This window comes from Vicia villosa, unplaced genomic scaffold (assembly GCF_029867415.1).
Source record: "Vicia villosa cultivar HV-30 ecotype Madison, WI unplaced genomic scaffold, Vvil1.0 ctg.000349F_1_1, whole genome shotgun sequence".
NCBI lineage: Eukaryota > Viridiplantae > Streptophyta > Magnoliopsida > Fabales > Fabaceae > Vicia > Vicia villosa.
In genome coordinates, this window is record NW_026705156.1 from 348528 (window position 1) to 371194 (window position 22667).

A 22667-nucleotide genomic window follows, 5' to 3' on the forward strand; every position below is an offset into this window, starting at 1 on the left:
CAGTAATCATTTCAATTACCAATCATTTTTCAACTGTTTTTTCATAACCAGTACTATAAAGTACTGGGCCTCTAATAGAGTGTAAGTCCCAGCACCTTTTTTTTCTTTTCATAGTTTGTTTTCAAAACTGTATTTACAAAATCTTCTTTCTGTTTTCAAAACATTCTTCTGGTATTTGAAGGACATTATTCCCGGTGAAACTCTTCAGATACCTATGTGACCTATGTCCATCTTCACTTCTTCTGTTTTTTTTCAAAACCCTTTAACTGTTTATAATATATATTCAACTGTTATCAAATCAATTACTGGTGAGGCTTTGTACATACATCTTCAAAGGCCTCCATTCCATCCAGGTTAGGCTTTACAAGCTTTCAATTTACAGTCTTTATTTAAATTACTGTCAAATATAAACTGTTTATATACTGTTTAGAACTACGTCTGAGTGTAAACCTTAGGACAGTTAAACTATATATATATATATATATATATATATATATATATATATATATATATATATATATATATATATATATATATATATATATATATATATATATATATATATATATTATAGGACTATGGCCTAGGATTGAGAATGTCTTCCCGGTGAAGGCTCTTTCCTAATTAGAGATCTGTAGTTCAAACCCTCAAGATGAATTATTCCCGGTGAAACATCTTGAAAAAGCCTTAGAACAAAAAATAGGATACATCCACCCAAGAGGAATTATTCCCGGTGAAACCTCTTACCCATTTGCTTAGAGCCAAAATAAGTTCAAAACCACATAGCTTTCTCTTGTGCTATAACAAGGACCCTCTATGACCCTCGATTAGCCTCCTCTTGGGCTTTGTACAAGGACCCACAGGCTTCTTAAAAGCATTTCCAGCTTCCTCTTGAGCTTGTATACAAGGACCCATCAGATTTCTTATAAACATAGGAACAGGTCTTTAGTTACCTTTTAGCCTATCCTAGTGAGTTTCTTCCACTTTTAACCAGACCATAAACAAGCTAAGATTGTCTCAATCTCATATTGAGTACACCTTTTGGAATGAGAGACATGGACAGTCTCTGTCACCCTTATCTTCATTAATCTTCCTTAGCAGAGTCAAGGATCCATATTTGCTTATCCTCAGCAAGAGTCAGCCTTAATCTTGGGCTTTAAACAAGAAGTCTCCATTAGATAATATTTCTGCTACCCCTGGAAAGGGTCAGCCTCCAAAAATTCATTCTTTAAAAAAGATAATTTCACCAGTTGAGTCAAAATCCCTGGAAAGGGTTAGCTTCCAAAAATCAATCTTTTAATAAATAAATCCTCTAGTAGAGTAAAATTCCCCAAAAGAGTCAGCCTCAACCTTGGGCTTTGTACAAGGCAGATAATAAAACTTCCCCAATAAGTCCTTCATCATCAAGTAGCCACAACCTTGGGCTTTGTACAAGGCAGATAAACCACATTTCCTGTGTCAAAGATTCCTAATCTCTAGGATCTTTTCCCCATAGAGTCATCCATACTCAGTTTCCTCAACAGTCAGCCACAACCTTGGGCTTTGTACAAGGCAGAAAACAATGTTTTTCCCTAGCTAGAGTAGCCACAACCTTGGGCTTCATACAAGGCACCAAAAAGAGTCTCCCTAATTAGAGTCAGCCACAATTCCGGGCTTTGTACAGAACACCAAATAAAATCCATCAAATAAACACTCTCCAATTAGAGTCAGCCTCAATTCTGGGCTTTGTACAGAACACAAAAATTCCCTGTGATTAATCCCCAGTGGAGTCATCTCCCAGAGTCAATAAAATCAATCAATCAAAAGCCTCAAGCTTGGGCCTCATACAAGCCAACTAAAGTCAAATCTTTTATACAGTAGATAGATATAGCTTATCTCTATAGAGAGATCTTTCTTCTATCTCACCACATTCAAACAAACAAACATTACATTTCATTTTAATTTTAATTAAGTCTCCCATTTAGAATTTTGAAAGGCATGAGCTGGCAGTAAAACCCAGACATGTGGTAACTTTCCTTAATTTGGATGAGCATCTTTCTTTCATTCAAGACGCAGTTGACTGGTATACTTGTACATACACAAGTATAGCCCCCCTCTTGAATGAAATGAATTCAGTTACTCTATCACTCTTTTAAATGTTTATGGTGAAATAGTAGGAATACCTCTCTGTAAAGATGATTTCATGTCTCTTTACTGTAAACAGAGATTTAATTCAAGCTTCAACCTTGAGCTTTAAGCAAGGCACCAAAAATAATTAATTTCCCTAATTAGTTCTCCGAACTACATTAAGCTCTGACTTCCATTAGGGATATGTAGGCATCAGGTTCACAAGGAATCTCAGCGAGCTTATAAAATACCAAAAATAGTCAGTCTGTCTGTCTTTCTTTTCATTCCATTTAATTCCTTCTCCTAACACAAAGGAGAAACTTTCCCAATAACAAGCAACAAACACAATCACATTGACACAGAGAAGGTTCCCGTAGAGTACTACGGATATGTAGGGTGCTTAAACTCTTCCCTATGTATAACCGACCCCCCGGACTCCAGAATTTCTAGTCTAGGTGAATCCCCACACTTAGCAAACTCCTAGGGTTTATTTGAGATCTTTTTCCCCTCTCCTACTCGTAGGATAATTAAAAAGTTCGTGTGACATCGTAGGAAGAACTGAAACAAAATTCACCCCGCCTCGGGCGCATTCTCCTTCCAAATTTCGCGTGAAGGGTCTAGCGTGCCGTCCTCCCAAGTGAAACGGGGAGGTAAAGAAAACGACACCACACATATCATTCTTTTATTTTTATTTCTTCAATTTCAACTTTAGCAAAAATAATAACTTGTATATGAAATAAATAAATAAAATTCTGTGAGATATTGGATCGAACTCTAGTATGGTCGAAGGGTGGCTTCTTGGTGTGAGCGAACTAAGCACAGCCTATCATGAGCGAACTAAGCACATTGATATGAGGCTGCATTTCGTCAGAGAAGTAATCGAGTGTGGAGAAGTCCAAGTGCTGAAGGTTTCGACTGAGGACAATGCTGCTGATATGATCACCAAGTCATTGCCGAGTTGCAAGTTTTTCCACTGCATGCAGTTGATAAAGCTGAATGAAGAAAGCTAGTTTGTTCCCTTGATGTCGTAGAGTTAGGTCCAAGGTGGAGATTTGTGAGATATTGGATTAAAATCTAGTATGGTTGAAGGGTAGCTTCTTGGTTTGACAGAATTAAGCATGAAGTCGAAGATTGTTCACATACTTGTGTCGAAGATGTTAGGGTTGTTAGCATGTTAAATTAGGTTTAATGTTTAAACCCTAATTTGTTAAGTTAACTTGTTTATTAAGTTGACTTGTGTAATAGGCCTTGTGGAAAAAGCCCATTAGTTAGTATGTTAGGTTTTATTATAAATAGCATACTAGTCTCTCATCATTGTACATAGCAAATCCTAATTTAGGGTGAGAGAGGTTATTTGTTATTCTTGTAAACTTGTAATCTTGTTTTCTAAGAGAACGTAAAAGAATAGCAATTATAAACAATTCTTGTGTTTTTCTTCTTCCTTGTCCTTTATCCCTCCCTTGTATTATACTTTGTTCTTGGCATTGAATTCACGACAAATTCAATAGTAAGTAGTCATTTAAACTAGACAACCAGAAAAAATATATAATAATTGGCAAAACACACAGGACCAAGTAATTAATTATAGATATGAAGATTGAAATCGATGTAAAACTATCAAAGAAGATACATTTTAGTTAGTCCATTAGGGTTTTTTGAGATGATCGTTGATATAAATCATTTCGACCATGACAATGATCATAAAATCATTTTCCATTTTTAAATTAAGGGGATTCAAAACTATTAGGAAAAGAAATAATATGGTGAAACAATTTTGGCAATCTAAGTCAACTTTAGTATAATCTCTATAAGGAGATGGAAGAACAAACAAAGCATTATTATTTGATAGATTTGCTACTCCAAGAATTCCAACCCTTGGTGATTCAAAAAATAGAAATCCTTCTAAAACAAACAATTCAAACATGACCAAGTAAAACACTATATTGCTACAAAATTCGTCAATTGACTCAAAATTCTTATTTGAATGTTAGGAGAAGAGATAACATAACCGTGTTAAATAATAAACAACCAACTTTATACACAACTCATGAAAAACCCATATCAATATTGAAATAAAAAATACCAAAATTTATACACAACTCATGAAAAACCTATATCAATATAGAATTAAAAAATACCAAAAATTACCTTGGAAGAAGGAAGATCGTCTATAAAAAATCTATTAGGTCTGTTTAGTTCAAATGAGGGGGAGGGGAAGGGAGGGATTTTAATAGAGGGAAGGGGAGGGGAGGGATTTTTTTTAATCAGATAAGTGTTTGGTTCAAAATAAGAGAGGGGAGGGGAATGGAGGAATTTTAATTAAAATATGTTTGGTTCAGAAGTGGAGGGGAGAGGTTTTATTAATAAATTACATTTTTATCCTTATGATCTTATAAAAGTGATTTGATATTCAAATATGAAAAATTCATACATAATATTTTGGTAGTAAAATTTTTAATATTGAGAGACTAAAATGTTATAATTTAGCATAACGTTAATAAATTGAGTACACTTGATTCCGATTATAACTCTTCGACACAGATGAAACTATATACTAATAACAATTTTTAAATCGTGATGAATCATCTAACCAAACAAATACATATATAATTTATTATTAAAATTAATAATTTAAATTTTTAATAAACTAAATAAACAAAAAATAAAATAAAGTGAATGATTAAAACTTGATATAAAAGAAAATATAATAGGATAAATAATAAAATTAGAAGAAAACATGAACATAAACAAATATTAAAAGAACTAGTATATAGACCGGTGTGAGGCGCGGGTTAAATATTTTCTAAGTAAAAAATTTTATTTTAAAAATACTTATAATTTATAAATTTTGTAAGATTATTATTGTATAGATAAAATGTCATTGTTATTAATAATATATATAAAAAAATTTAATTAAAAAATTTTTATTTTAAAAATACTTATAATTTACAATTTAAAATGTAAAAATTTTAATTATATATATATATATATATATATATTGTATTAATTAAAATTTTTTTAACCTATTACCTATAAACCAATATTTTATATAGATAATACAAAATAACAAATAGATATTTAAGGATAAAAATTTGTTTTGTTTTTCATAATTAAATATCTAATTATGTATATTTTAATTTGTTTTGTTTTCCAGAAATATTATTAATGTAAGCAATTATAAATTGTACACTCCTTTAAAACTGAATTATATATAAAAATGTAATTGATTTAGTTGAACAATTTATATAATTTAATTTACTATTTAAATTATAATTAATTATACTATACAAATTAACCATAATTTTGAATCTAATGTAAACTAAATATTTAATGAAACAATTGGGTAAAAAAAAATAATTGTGTAAGAAATTATACATTAAAATTACAACAATCCAAAGTGTGGTCTTGAGGAAAGCCCCGATAACGATAAGAAATTATAACAATCTAAAGTGTCGTCTTGAGGAAAGCACCATTAAAATTACAATGACAATAGAGATTTGTGAATCCATCACCCAGTCAATCTACAACTCAAACCTATGACATACTCCAGTCTTGGTGAATTTAACCTGCAACATTTGTAACAATGCGCGTTACACATTTATTACAACAAAATGTTCTGTCATCCTCTCTCAAACCAAATTCTTGCCTTGTAAAGGGGATACTCCATAAGCTGAACAATAACTCTCAATATAGATGTCTACATCATTGTGCTGCCCTGGATACGTTAACTCCACATTCTTACTCGTGTCAAACAACTTGTTATCCATCTTAAAGTGCACCATAACCTCTTCACATTGCTTCACCAGTGGCATCACAGTATGGAAAAAGGAAAAAATACAATTCTATACCTTGTAAATATAATGGATTTTATGATCTACAATGAAACTCAATGTTTGCTTACCGCTTCTATGAAATTCCGATTTGTGAAGTGTTGTTCCTTTTTGATTTGTACATGATCCAATTACAGCCAGGCACCTAATCAAAATTCAGAAATATCCAAGCAAACCGAAATATCCATTCTACCACAACAACAATTTGGACCGAGCCTGCATCACAAAGTCAGAACTGACTCAATGAACCAATCTGCTCTTGCTATTTGGACCGAACCTGCATCACAAAGTCAGAACTGATTCAATAAACCAATCTACACCTGAAGAAGTGCAATGATACATGGAAGACACCAGCAAATAGCGATACCAATTATTATGTCATAAGCATTCAACTAAAATAAGTAAATATCAGTTGACCTGCCAAAAGATTAAGAAATCGAAATGAAAACATGTTTGAACAATTTGAATGAGATAGTGAAAGAGGACAAACCAGTAAAGCTGAGGAGAATCTTGGGATAAAGTTTTACCACCAGCTGATAACCAGTAGAATCCAATAATCCACCAAATAAATGACAACATAGTATTGGCTGATTCCAAATGCTTTGCAACACTGCCGAGAAAAATGGCAATATAAAACATTGAAAGCTTGTTAAACATTGATAGCTTCCATATAGGCTCCGCCTGAAAAACTTCATCTGATACCAATGCTTTGAAATCAGCATCACTAATCCTCTAATATACAAAACAAAAGCAAGTTATCAGAACATATCCAACAGATACAGAACTCAATATTCGTCGATTTTATAAGAACAAAAAGGAGAGGGGATAGTCACTATTGGTTTCATTTATTATTGGTCATATTAATTTCTTTATTTAAATATACAACTTATCAAAAGACAATTAAACCCAATTCGTTGACCGAGTCAACAAAATGGAATAGGATAAAATCATCAGTTCTTATATACCTTCTTTTGCTCAGACACAGCTTTGAAACGCCAAAACAAACTCTCAACATGGTTGTCTTTAAGTTCGTATCCAAGCTGAAACAATAGAGAGTAACTCATAAAACTGAAAAACTATTCCAAAGACCGTTAGCCACAATAAAAATGTATGTATACCTCTTCAAGTCGCTTTCTCAGAGCATGGCGTCCGCTGCATCATTAGGAGCACGAGTTTTTGTTTGGAGATAGAGAGGAACAACAGTGAGGATTTGATTGGATTGATCTTTACCTATAACCTGCTGAATTTTAGAACCAAATACTTCAACCTTAAAAAACATAACAAAAGCGGTTTCAATTTATAAAAAATAAACAAATCATTTTTGAAATCAAAAACCCTAACAACTAAAGGACAACCAAGAACAACAGGTAAACAAATCGATTTCAAAATAAAAAACCCTAACAACTGTTCTCGCTCCGATTTCGATCCATGCTTTTCTCTCTCCTCTTCGGCTCCAAGTGCATGCAACTTTGTTGACGCGCATTTACGCTATTGTTCATCCATGGTGGTAGTAGTAGTAGTAGTAGTTAGCTTCTCTGATCAACAAAGAGAACAAACAACAAATCATGATAATCCGAATACAAATTGGAGAAGATGTTGTTTTTTTAGTGGAAAAGATGATGTTTTGAGTGGAGAAGATGACATTGAAGATGAGATGAATTAGATTGGGAGAAGAGAAAGCCGTGTGAAGTTTTATTGAGGTGGTGAGGTGGTGGTGATGGTGTTCATCGTGTTCATGTTCCCACATCATGGTTGTGGTTGAAGTTGGAGGGTGAGGGTGGTTTGGTTTGTGAAGAGAAATGATAGAAGTTGTGGTGAGGGGTTTTTGATGTGGGTGTGATTTGGAGAGGGAAAAGAGGTGAAATTGATTGTTTCTTCCTCTTCCCCAAATCGATTTTGATGACGGTGGTTTTGGTTGTTTCCAAGGCACAAAATCGATTTCTCAATGGTCCAAGCAGCAAATACTTTGCATATGAAGAGGAAGGGGGATGTTTCAGATTCCCAAAATTGAATAATGATAACAAATAAATATAACTAAAAATAAAAAAAATAAAAAGATAAAATATAAAGAAGTAATTGAAGTTACTATAAATAGAATGAGAAGAAATTGTGAGAATGCATAAGGGAGTGACACTTGGCAAACTTGCCAAAGTACTCCTTTTGCTTTATTATATTAAACTAGTAACAAATCTGTGCGTCCGCACGGGTTCTGGTACGGGACGCGCATTTATTTCAAATGTATATTTTTTAATGGAAAAATGTATGGTATATGTTAAAAAATAATAATTGAATGTATAGAAAAAGTCTGGTACCCGTGAAAAAATAATAATTGAATGTATAGGAAAGTGTCTGGTACCCGTGAAAAATAATAATTGAATGTAAGAAAAGTGTCTGGTACCCGTGAAAAAATAATAATTGAATGTATAGAAAAATGTCTGGTACCCGTGGAAAAATAATAATTGAATGTATAGAAAAATGTCTGGTACCCGTGAAAAAATAATAATCGAATGTATAGAAAAATATCTGGTACCCGTAAAAAAAATTAATTGAATGTATAGAAAAATGTCTGGTACCCGTAAAAACATTTAAATCAATACATTTTTTAATACAAAATATAATTTTGTTATAAAATATGTGAATAATAGAAGATAAAAAAATGTAATAAAAAATAGAAGCTAAAAAAATTATGAATGAAAAAATATGAGAAAAATTAAAGAGAAATCTTATGAATATAAAAAAGAAAATAATATTTGAAAATAAGAATAAAAGATAGAAAGAAATATTAACTCATTAGGAGTAGAAGAATATTATTTGAATTTGAAATTTATGAAGAAAGAGAAAATTGAGATAAAATATTTGTGTTTTCAAAGAAAGATTTAAAATATTAATTAAATATATAATTAATAAAAAATATTTTGATCAGTAACTTCATGTCCGGTTAATAATCAATATTTTGATCAATAACTTCATGTTCCCGTCTACAAATATTATTTTGATCAATAACTTCATGTCCTCGTGTACCTTAAAAAATATTTTGATCAGTAACTTCATGTCCCGTGTTAATAATCAATATTTTGATCAGTAATTTCATGTCCCGTTAATAATCAATATTTTGATCAATAACTTCATGTTCCCGTGTACAAAAGATTTAGTAAAATATAATCTTATTTTTTAATCACATTTTATACACTAAAGCTAACTTAAAAAATATTATTAATTTCATTTTAGAAGCATAAATTTTCTTATATATTATTTTCTTTTTAAAATTTAAAATTGTAAAACATATTTATTAAAAATGGTCTCTTATAAAATCATTTACTTAAATGAGATTGTTAGCTAAGTTTATTCTGTCACAAAAACTATTGGCCTTAAAATCAGTTACTACCAAACTCATTAAATGAATATTATAATAGTGAAAGATAATTTTTTTTAAAAAAAAACAATCAAATTGATCAAATTAATTGATATTTATTATCTTTTTTGGCTCATATAGAATTGTCCAATCACACTTAATATTTGTACAATCTTTCTATATATTATCTTTTTTCTTTAAAGCTTAGTACTTATAATAATCATAAATATCAAATCTATTAATATTAAATTAAAAAAATCAAACAATAATCATCCAATATGATCATAATCACATTGTACGATAAAGGGGGTAAAAAGTTTCTAAAGAAATAATATATTATTTTCATAGCAGTTTGAAAAAAGTAGTAAGTAAAGTAAGGAAATAGGTCTTAGTGCATTAATTGATATCAATCTCAAAAGATGTGCATGGAAAAAACAGTGTGAATTTCCAACAATTAAATGAAGAAAGAAAAATTTTAGAAAATGAAAAGAAAGCTTTTAAGTCCATCCAAGTGGAAGCTTATATGATAAGCAGGATATTTTGGTTTTTTCCAGACCATTCAATTTTCTTATATTGTAGATTACCTTTTATGCTTTTATGATTCATTCATTTAAGATTATAAACAACAACACTAACAACCTAAAAATATAGTAAGAATGCCATATCTTATGATCTAAATAAGAAAATCAAAATATTTTTCCCAAAGTAGTTATTAAATCTAAAAGATATTTAAAAAAAAAAATGTATCGAATTTTTAATTTTTAAAAGAAAGACATCAATAAAATTATATGACCAAAAATAATAGGAAATAGGTAAAAATAAAAGAAGTTGAAAAAAGTTAAATAAAACACTAAATTACTTAAATAATTCAATTTTATATTTGTTTAAATGTATTAATATTCTACACAATAATCGGTTTAGTTAAATCAATGTGGTTGCCAAAACCAATGTTTTTAATCAAGACTACTAATTAACTTTATGCAACTCCTGCTGCATTATAGTATTTGTCCAACAACTCCATTGTTGATTTAGGACAAGATGTCTCACACGTACGGTCTCGAGCCAGCTCTGTCTACTAAAAGTACTGTGTTTGCCTATCACACTGCACAAGATTTCTAATATATTCTAGTTTAATGTAACTGTTTCCCAAGCTGTTCACCATTATAGCATAAGTTTAAATTTACTGTATTCTTGCTTCATTTGTGCAATGTTTTATTGAAGTAGGTTCCTTGCTCAAATATATATAAAATATTATTCTTTTTTGCAGATGTTCTGGTCTAGATATATAAGTTTATTTGGTTAAAAACATTTACAAATATTATTCATCTATCTAATATTTTTATTCTGAAATTATTTTTAATTTAAAATACAGTAATTTATTGATGTCTTTCTTTAAAAATTAAAAATTTGATACAATTTTATTTTTATTTTAAAAATGTCTTTCATTTAAATATTTATTTTTAATTAACCTATATATTTATCTTTGACTATTTTTTTTCCTGTTTTACAATTAAATAAAAAATATTTATATTTTATTTGAATTTCAAAATCAATTTACTGACATATCAACGGTCCACACCATAACCAATTAAGATTCTTTATAATGACAAAATAATTTTCTAAGATAGAAAATAATTGGATAAATTTGAAACTAATTTAAAAAGATTGTATTATTATTATTATTATTATTATTACTATTTATGTGCTTCATTATTATTGATCAACATCATTAAAAATATTAATATCGATAAAAATCTTAACTTAACAAATAAACTCTAAAATGTTTATGGTAGCAAAAATTTTAATTGGAAAATTCCATATTTCCAAAAAAAAATATTAATTGGAAAATCCCATATTCCAAAAAATATCAATAATAAATTGATAAGTCTTCAATTTCATCCATTTATAGCCAATGACACAATCTACAAATAATTATTCTTTAAGCATATCATTTTCCATTGTAGCTCTTAATGTACCATCACACTATAAAAAGATTATTGTTAAAAGACTATTGTTATAATGAAAATGAACGAAAAAAATACATAGGCAAGAGATAGTATGGACTTGCAAGAGACACCGTAGATTTGACTTGCACGATACAACACAGTATATTATGACCTATTCTACAATCTACCATATATATTATATTAAATAGTTTTTATAATACGATATGATAGACTATTTAATATATATATATATATATATATATATATATATAATATATAATATATATATATATATATATAAATATATATATATATATATATATATATATATATATATATATATATATATATATACTATTTTAACATGATACGATGACATTTAGTAAAATTCATATTTTTTTATTAAAACACATTTTAACAACTACTAATTTTGATTTGTTTTATTATAATGATGATGACAATAATGTTAATAATAATAATAATAATAATAATAATAATAATAATAATAATAATAATAATAATAATAAAGGACATTAAATTAAAATAAATAATAGATTTTTTTCAATCTCAATATTTAAAAAAATTACAAAAATAGTCACATTACTTCATAACTATAAAATTTTAAAAATATATAACAAATTCCAATAAAGAAGAGAGAACAACTAATAAAAATAAAAATAAATAAAAATAATGTTAAGAAATTGTCTATGTTATTTAACTTTTTTCGTTTTTTTATGAGTAACCTGAAAATCCAAAACAAATGAAAAAGATATTAAAACAATTTAAAAAAAAAGTGACATGAATATCAAAAATAGAAAAAGAAGATTTATAATTTATGGAAGAAATAGATACGAGATTTCCTTTGATATTATCATTGATGCTGATATTTCCTACCACTCCATAAACATCATTATAATTGTCATTTTGGTGTGACATTTTTGACTTAATGTAAACTTGCACACATATTTCAATCCCTTTTCAAATTGATACATCGATTATGTAAAACAAAATAAATAATTATTATTCAATCTAAATAAAGTATCAGTAACAAATAACAACCAGTCTTAAATAGAAAAAAATTGCACATATTTTTTTTTTAAAAACAATATAAACACAATAAAGAATATTGATCAGAATTTATTTTCATCAAAAATAATTAAATAAAGAGATTTGCAGAATTTTTTTTCTAAGATTGTGATCCTCAAATATGTAAAACACAAAACTAACAAAAAAAGTAAAATAAAAAGAAGTATAAAAAATTACCTAAGGAGATAGAAATAGAATCTAGATCCAAAATGTAATCAGCTATTTTTTTAGATCTGAGTCAAAAAATATAAGACAAACAAAAATATGAGTTTCAATCTATGATACAACAAATAACTTTTAAATTTGGAAACAAAGAAAAAACACAATCAAATTATTCAAGTAGTAAAACGCTCTTTGTCTTTCTGCTTCAGAACTGATTGGAGGACCACGCCTTGTTCCTGAAAGAGAAATATTACACTATTTACTGAACTTTAGTCATGAACAAAGAACAAAGGTTCACCCAAAAACAATGGTTTAAAGAAAAAAATTATTCAAAAAGCAAGATTATAAAACTGAAAGAAGCAAAATACCTTCCATAGGTTAGATGACCTTCAACAACAACCTCATCAGAGTGAGGAACCACCATCTCAGAGTCCTTTCCATATTTTGTTGCTGCATAAAAGAATTAAAAAAATCAGATCTGATGATGCAGATTATTGCTTATTTCTATTTGATTTCAAAACTAAAGAGAGGAAGAAGGAAGAAGAAGAAAGGTGAAGAAAAGATTTAAAAAAGAATATTTGTGTTTCCAAGGAAAAGTTATTTTCTTATATTTGTCTTTCCAAGGAAAATATTAAAAAGACATTTGACAAAGCATGGATAATGGAAACGTGATCATGAGTAGAAAGGGAAAAAAAAAGGAAGACCAAATACTGCAATTGAGATAAGGTGTCCACGTGGAAGCATACAAAAGCAGAGGGTTATTTTAGTATTTTCCAGAGCATGTTCTTTTCTTATATTGTAGATGATTATAAAAAAAAAGAAATGATTATGATTTATATTAAGTAAAAAAATTTGAAAATAATTTGAAGGTAGATAATAGTTATAATAAGTTGATGAAAACAATCGAGAAAAATCGAAAAAAAGAAAAATAGAAACACGAGAGAAAATAATAATTTTAAAATAATAAAATAAAACAGAGAATATTTTAGTAAATATTAATAATTTATAAAATATAATAATCACCTTCCCTCCCCTTCCTTCCCCTCCGAATCCCCCTGATTTGGGGGGACGCAAAAAGTGTGATTTGGAGGGATTTTGCTCCCTTCTCCTCCCCTCCTAAAAATTGAACCAAATACATTTTATTATAAATATCCCCTCCCCTCCATCTACCTCGAACCAAACACACCCTATATCGGAGAATTAATAGCCTGATTAAAACTCCAACCAAGGTTCCTTAAGAAAAATTGATCATAAATCAAAAGGCAAGGGAAAACTATCTTAAAGAGCTGATCTCACTCGAACTTAGAAAAAAGATAACAAAGAATTCAATTTATACAAAAGATGAAATGAACTATGCATGAAAAAGCCAAAGTTCAAGGTCAAGGCGAAAAGGAAATATCTTTTTGTTTAGATGTTAAATTTTCTTGCTAAGTCATTTTTTCCTGTTTGTCCCAAGGTAAAACCAATTGGTGAAGATGATATAAAATGCCTGACCCCTAATGCAACAATTTATAAGAATGTACAAACAATACTTGAGATTGTTTTTAGAGATGTCTTAGACATCATATTTAGAGGTTCAAAATCAACAACTGATGATGATGTCAAACAACAAATGGAAAAATTTAAAGGACAAGTCTAGTACGAAAATGTTGTTGTCTTGAGTGAATTTCCATAGCTAGGCATTGATGGATTTGAGGCATATAATGAGCTCTACGAGTATTCAGTGTTGTAATTATACTTAAATGAGGGCTCGAAAAGCTTTTTGGATGAGATGAAAGTTGTTCCTCTTATGCCCCTTGGACCCTTTTTCTCCCTTTCTCCTTTTTAGCCCTTGGACCCTTTTTATCTGTTATTCCTCTTATGCCCTCATTTACTCACCTCACTATTACTACTATGCCCTTACCATCTCTACATTCCAAATACTTATATTTAATTATTATAATCCAAATTAATTCAACTAAATTATTAATAATAATTCTAAAGAATTATAAGCTAATTATTAAAACTAATCATTCTCATCAGCATCTAAACCACACTACTAACCCAACAAACATCCACATAATTCCCACAATATTCATAATAAATCATAGGTAATTAATTAAATAAATAATTCTAAGATTTCGGGGTGTTACACAAGGACTTGGAGGCAATTATTCTGGTCCGGTCAAAAAGAGTCCAGTAATCATGGCCTAGAGAGCAGAATGATTCATCGTGTCACATGGAGCAGGTGGGCTATCCTAGTTAAGAATGCAGGTGATCTCGATCCAAAATCAATAAGATGGATCTCTACATTCCACGACAATAAATGAGCAGGAAGTTATAACCGCCCTACTATATAAGAAGGAGACATGTGATTTCTCTGGTACATTTGAATTCAAATTTTATTCACACATCTTACTCTCATACCGACTTGAATGTTGGAGTGTTAACCGTGTAAATCAACTTCTCTTTCAAAGCGCCATAAATTCAAGTCCTCCATCGTGATTCACATTCGTCGATTATCGATTAATTCTAATTACATTGCGAAATAAGTAATATAAAACTTAATTACTATTTTATTTTTCTTTTATAAATTTAGAGTTACATGTTTAGTTATAGAAATGATCATAACACAAATATTATATTATTAAGTTTAAATTAAAAATAAATAAATATTAAATAAATCATCAGCAATTTATTTCCTTTGTTATCATGCATTTAATATGAGTCTTTTGAGTCATACATATTAAAGCATAAAAACAACACCTAACGAACTACATATTGTCATAACTGTTTGACACCACAAATATATTTTTTAACTAAATATTTTAATACTAAATAATTCATCCAAATTTTTTTCATTCTCATGTATCCACATTTTTTTCATTCTCATGTATTTAATATGAGTGTTTGAGTCATGCACGTTAATCACATAGACAACCATACATATATTCATTTAAGAATTTATTTTCTCCAGTCAGGGTGTGTTTGTTTCAAATTTTAAAATTAAATTTTTTTAATGATATCTTTAAAATTATTATTTTTGAGAATATTATTTTAATTTATTTGTTTAATAAAAATTTAAATTCTCATGAATAATTATAAAAAAAATTTAATCTAAAAATTATTAAAAAAGTAATAAATGTCAGTGGTAATAAAAAATTATAATTAGTTAGTTGAATTTATTCTCATGAAAATGTTATATTCTCAATTTTTTTAAAAATAAAAATTATTTTAAAATTATTTTTTAAAAATTAAATCAAACATAAAAATATTACATTTCCATAATAATATTTCGGAATATATTTTTTTTATAGCTTGAATCAAATACAACCTATTCATATTAAATACAAATATTAGAGTCATGCACTTCAACTAAAAATAAATATTATATATTCAAAATGAAAAATAATTATAAAATGTAACTCCTATAACATTTATATATTATACTCTATTATTTATCAGATAATAGTTTGCTAAGTCAATTTTATTACATTTGTATAATTATGCTTTTAATTTAGGGTTAATATCTATTTTCACCTGCCATATAAAGTTGGTTTGAAAAATCCCCTGTCAAAAAAAATTTGCAAAAATTCCCGTAACATTTGAAGATTCTCTCATTTTAAACCTTGTAAAATATTTGTTTTTAAAATCAACCTTGTCATTTGAAGATTCGGTCATTTTGATCCTATAATTTTGTAGATAATGTCATTTAAAACCCTCTGGAATATGACGGGCAAGGTTGGTTTTACTAAAAAAAATAATTTACAGGGTTCAAAATGATAGAGTCCTTCAAGTGACGAGGTTGGTTTCAAAAATAAATTTTTTACAAGGTTTAAAACGAGAGAATCTTCAAATGTTAGGGGAATTCTTGCAACTTTTTTTTGGCAGGGGATTTTTCAAACCAAACCCTATATGCAAGAGGTGAAAATAGGTATTAACCCTTTAATTTATTCTTTGGTATTTATTCTTTTTCATTGTTATATATTTTTAAATTAAATGGTACTATAATATTTTACCAATGTTTTCAATCAAATTTTGATAAATCCAAAATGCTCACCAACATATATTTTTCATGTTTTCATTAGATTTATTTTTCACTTAAATCATCATAGTAATTTTACCTAAACCATCATATTATAGAATACTATTATATAATTCTAATATTAAAGTTCTAAAAACTATTTTGATAGATGGCAAAAAAAACAATCAACCTGAAATAAATCTTACTTAAAAAAATCTTATTAAAAATATAGTTATTCACTTGTATCCCATTCATAAATTAATGGTGGCTGATATTAAAGTGACGGCATTCTATAATATGGATTAGGAGTGGACAAGAAACTGTGCCCGTCCGAAAACTGAGTAATCTGTTCCAAACTTAATATAAATGGATGAGTCAAATTGAATATACCGACCCGTGGGTGAACAAAGTAGGAACATCTTGGTTATACAGTAGAAATGAAGTTCAATCTTATTACAGAGCCTAAGAAGCACGAAGGTTGCAAGAAAAGGAAGAAAATAGTTTGGATGTTCAATTCATTGCAGAAGGAAATTCAATTTTCATAAACATACCAAAATGATTACACAGTAGAAATGAAGTTCAATGTTTACTTTCTTTTCTTTTTCTTTCTTTTAGTTTAGGAAAAGTAATATTTTTGTTTGCGCGGTTACGTAGTGATAAATTGTCAATACCATTCAAATATTATTCAATAGACAACTCTTACATTATTGATATAAGACTAGTTATATAAGAAAATACTAAACACATTTAATCAATATACAAACAAATAAAACATTATTATCATAATCTTCTTGGTTAGTTCTTAACATTTCCATTAACAATATATATTTTTTTCTTCTACGTTCAATAAAAATAAAAAGCAAATAAACAAAAAATATGTTTGCAATTAAAAACAAAAATCTATATATCATTATTTTATTTTTATTTCTTCAATTTCGACTTTAGCAAAAATAAAAACTTGTATATGAAATAAAACAAAAAAATTTGATAGTCCTCAGAAATAGTCATTTAAACTAGACAAAAAAACATAATAGCTGGCAAAACACATGGGACCAAGTAATTAATTATAGATATGACAATTGAAATCCATTTAAAACTATAAAAGAAGGTACATTTTAGTTAGTCCATTAGGGGTTCTTGAGATAATCGTTGATATAGATCATTTCGGCCATGACAATGACCATAAAATCACTTTCCATTTTTAAATTAAGCGGAATCAAAACTATTAGGAAAAGAAATAATATGGTGAAACAATTTTGGCAATCTAAGTCAACTTTAGTAGAATCTTTACAAGGAGTAGGAAGAACCAACAAAGCAATATTATTTGATAGATTTGCTACTCCAAGAATTTCAACCCTTGGTGAATTAAAAAATGGAAATCCTTCTAACACTGACAACTTATACATCACCAAGTAAAACACTAAATTGCTACAAAATTCGTCAATTGACTCAAAATTCTTATTTGAATGTTAAGAGAAGAGATAACATAACCGTGTTAAATAATAAACAACCAACTTTATACACAACTCATGAAAACCCCATAACAACATAGAAATAAAAAATACCAAAATTTATACACAACTCATGAAGAACCTATATCAATATAGAATTAAAAAATACCAAAAATCACCTTGGAAGAAGGAAGGTCGTCTATAAAAGATCTATTAGGGATATTGGAGAATCAATAGCCTGATTAAAACTCCAACCAAGGTTCCTTAAGGAAAATTGATAATAAATCAATAGGCAAGGGGAAACCATCTAGAAGAGGTGATCTCACTCGAACTTAGAAAAAAGACAACAAAGAATTAAATTTATACAAAAGATGAAATGAACTATGCATGAAAAAGCCAAAGTTCAATGTCTAGGCAAAAAGGAAATATATTTTTGTTTAGATGTTAAAAATTATTGCTAAGTCATTTTGTCCTGTTTGTCCCAAGGTAAAACCAATTGGTGAAGATGATATAAAATTCTTGACCCCTAATGCAACAACTAAGAATGTACAAAGAATATACGAAATTGTTTCTAGAGATGTCTTAGACATCCTATATAGAGGTTTATAATCAACAACTGATGATGATGTCACCCAACAAACGGAAAAATTTGAAGGGCAAGTCTAGTATGAAAATGTTGCAGCCTTGAGTGAGTTTCCATAGCTAGGCATTGATGGATTTGAGGCATATCATGTGCTCTACGAGTATTTAGTGTTGTAATTATACTTAAATGAGGACTCGAAAAGATTTTTTGGATGAGATAGAAGTTGTTCTAGTCGTGATTCAAGGCCTAAATGAGGACTCTGATAACTTTATGGTTGAGATAGACGTTGTTCTAGCCGGAACTCAATGCCCAACAAGTTGCGATCAGACTTAGTACAATTTCCACAAGAGCGATAACGATAAAATATTTATCTAGCGACATATATAAGAATTAAAGGATGTCGACATCACCTTTTTAACGTTTAGGTAATGATGTCACTCTTTATAGCAAGTATCCACAAAATGGTTTTAGCACTGTAAATCTATAATGACATTTCCTAGAAGGACATTTGATTAGAATAATTATAAGGAGTTGGATTGTTAGATTTTATGGTAAAGGATCTTTTAACATCTAACCTTTCTAATAACTTCCTAGAGCAAAATATTCTAGGTCCTTTAAACCCTAGAACCCTATTATAAAATCCAAACAAAGATATCCCATAAAGATACACACTATTTTAACCCTAATTACCTCTCCCTTTTGACAGTCACTAACTTCAGTATCAGAGTGTTTGCAGGTACTCTCTGCCACTAAGAGCACCAAGATGCAATATTAAATACCATGTTTTTCCATTTGGTCCAAGTTCACAACCTCACTTGTGAACCTCGCGGGCCTTCTCAAGATCATATGACTTCATTTATGGGTATACTCTTCAACATATCCATCACATTGATCAACATCCAGAATAGTAAATGATGGCAAGCTGTCATATTATAATTGATTAGCATTTTTGAAGTCTTTTTTAGTATTCCTTCCGTCTCATAAAAAGTGTCTCGTTTGCACTTTTTCTCTGTCTCAAAATAAATGTCTCTTTACAATATCAATACAACTTTATTAATTTTTTCCCACTAATATATATATACCTTTATTTATAACTTTCACTCTTTACAACTACTCCACTATATAGTTAATAAGGGTATTTTAGTAAATGATACTAATTTTATCATTAAAATTAACACATCTAATCATTTTCTTAAGAAACGTGCATAGCTCAAATAATAAATTTATTATGAGACGTAGGAAGTAGTATTTTTTATGTAATTTCATGGTCTAAAGATGATTTTTAGCAATAGTTGAGACATCATAGAAAGTTGACAAAGAGGTCTAAAAGCGACATAAGTTGAAATTATGGTTCTATTTGAAAATTTGTGGCGTGATTTTGAATCAAATAAATGTAAGAAGATTTGTCTCCATAATGATCGTGGCACAATTTAATGACATTGTTGCATGATAATAAGCATCATAGCATGATTTGGTGTTTAATCACGTGATGCTAGGTGGATAAATGAGCAAATTATGGTACGATTGAAAAAATTATGGCACGATTTTATTGCGTCAGTAACCTAATATAAAGGAAAAAAGGCAAATTTGAGAAGGGGTTCTGAATTTTAGATTTCTACAAGCGATAACAAGGTTAAAGAGAATATTTTTAGATGTTTCTACATTATTAAAGCTCATATTTCATCTGTATTTCATATATTAATTCTTAAACTCATTGGCCAAAAAAATATAGATTATTTGGTTTTACTTTAATCCGGAGAGCAAACTATTGATTGTAGTGTTTACCCAATGGAACTATCCAGACTTGGAAAAGTTGAAGATAAGTTATTCGAGCGCTTTTACACAATTTCCCAAATTGTGTATTATGAAGTTTCTAGTTTTGAGCAAGGTGACTTAAAATCTCTTTATGATGTTTGGGAAATGTTTAAATTAATGCTTAGGAAGTGTCATCATCATAATATGGATAACATGGAACATATGCAACATTTTACATGGGGCTTGAGAGTTCAAATCTGAATGCTTCTTGATGCCTCAATTAGAGTTACAATGAGGAACAAACATGAATATTAAATGAAGCATATTAAAAACATGTGTCAAAATGAATAGCACAACAAAGTGACAGAATAGCTAACAAGAAATGTATAATAGAGCTTGATACTCAATATGCTCTGTTGGTACAACTTGAAGCTTTAACAAAACAGTTAGTTGTCACTAATCTTTCTCAAGCAAATACTAGTCAAGTCCATGTGTTAAGATGTGATTTTTGGTTTGAAGGTCAAGCAAATGGAAATTATGTACCAGAATGATAATATAAAGAGGTTAATTATGCTAAAGTTCAAAAAGGAAATTCGTCTGACATAAATAATACGGATCAGAAGGATCATCCAAATTTTAACTCGAGAAACAATCAAGGTCAAAATGTTACTCAAGAAGTTCCTCATAATTCACCATCAATGAAGCCGTCTTCTTTATAAGAAACCACGTATCAGTTCATGAAAATAACTCAAAGTAACTTTTAGGCTATGAAATCCAGTCAAGGGACATCAAACATGAACCATGAAGTATTCATAATGAATCTTGAAACTCAAATTGGTCAATATCAAAATAGTTAGCACCTCAATCAAGTGGAGGTTTTGTTGGGAATACTTTAGATAATCCTAAGAATGAGAGTTACAAAGCTATTGAGTTGAGAAAAAGAGTAGTAACCATAGTAGAAAATTCTAGGAGTGAAAAATAGAAAATGGATAAAGATGAATTAGAAGTCTTAGATGAGGGGGAAGTTGAAAAAGAGCATGAAGAAAAAATTTAAAAAGTTGAATGAGAAAAAAAGTGAGAATGGTGTGAGAAACACTGTTGAGGGATAAAAAGGTGAGAAGTTTATTGATAAAGGCTCAAATTTAAGGAGAACCAAGAAGAAATTTCTAATGGATGGCAATAGGAAGCAAGAAATTCTAAATCATGTCAAACTACCTTATTCACAAACAAAGAAGAAGAAGACAAAGAAGGAAGAATGGAAGTTTAAGAGATTCATGGAGATGTTTACTAAGCTTCAAATCAATATTACCTTTGGAGAGGCTTTAGAGAAAATTCCAGTTTATGCAAAATTCATGAAAAACTTGTTAACGGGAAAAGGCTACCTAACAACGGTTATTCAACCGTTACTACAGGTCTTTCGCAATTGTTGTTATATGTATTTTTCGTAGTAGTGAACTTCGGTCTGGCTGTTGCTAATGTTATTGGTTGTAGTAAAACAAAACTCTGCCTTATAGAAAACAAAAACAGTTACAGTCTGGCTGTAGCCAAAACCCAGAATTTTGCGTTTTTGTCCCTTTTCTTTAAACCAAACTCTTTCCCTACATGCTTACTCAACTCAAGACTCCGATAAACCTATCGGCACTAAGATACTGAACATAACACATCACGACATGACTTAAACATCAATTATTCTAAATCATAATAATAATAATCTCAAACTAATTGCAATGCATAATCATGTTCTTAAGCTAAGACCTTTAATTCAGACATATAAAATTATCAAGAACCTAATCTATTTTTATTTGACCATTCTTGATTTATATCAATAAAAATTCTAACCCGTTATAGTAATCCACTAATATATATATATATATATATATATATATATATATATATATATATATATATATATATATATACTTATGAACAAACCTTTAATTATATTTGTCACTCTCATATCATTTAAACTTAAAAGGCTACACCATAATTCTCTAGCAATATTTTCATTCTACACTCGTTAAGCCTCAATGCTATACATATTGTGTCATAATTTTATAACTTAGAACTAATATAAATTAGGGCCGTCTTAACCCTTAGGCCAGCAAAGCCCTGAATCAAGGCCGTCTCAACCCTTAGGCCAACAAAACCCTCGCTTTAGGCCCCAAAATTTTAATTTTTTTAAACTTATATGTACACACTTGCATACTAGAGATAATATTATTTGGTTGTATAAAAAATGGTGCAAGCATATACATAAAAAGTAATGAATGCAAAATATTTTTCAATCATATATACTTGATTGTACTCTCGATGCAAGTCACCAAGAGCAAATGTCTAATATAGTGCGATGTCTGGATATTTTTTAACCTCAATACAAATCTAAAAAAAGAAGA

The 22667-nt window shown here is 29.0% G+C and overlaps 2 long non-coding RNA genes across 2 annotated transcripts; both read right to left on the bottom strand.

The window, feature by feature from the left end:
• Positions 1-5793: 5793 nt before the first annotated feature.
• Positions 5794-7356, bottom strand: LOC131627106 (uncharacterized). The gene is made up of 3 exons (XR_009291391.1): positions 7055-7356; positions 6902-6976; positions 5794-6668 (listed from the first exon to the last, which is right to left on the bottom strand). It is a non-coding gene; the product is annotated as an uncharacterized LOC131627106 (long non-coding RNA).
• Positions 7357-12519: 5163 nt separating this feature from the next.
• On the bottom strand, positions 12520-13145 carry LOC131627107 (uncharacterized). Its single transcript, XR_009291392.1, has 2 exons — positions 12851-13145; positions 12520-12718 (listed from the first exon to the last, which is right to left on the bottom strand). It is a non-coding gene; the product is annotated as an uncharacterized LOC131627107 (long non-coding RNA).
• Between the last annotated feature and the right edge of the window lie 9522 nt (positions 13146-22667).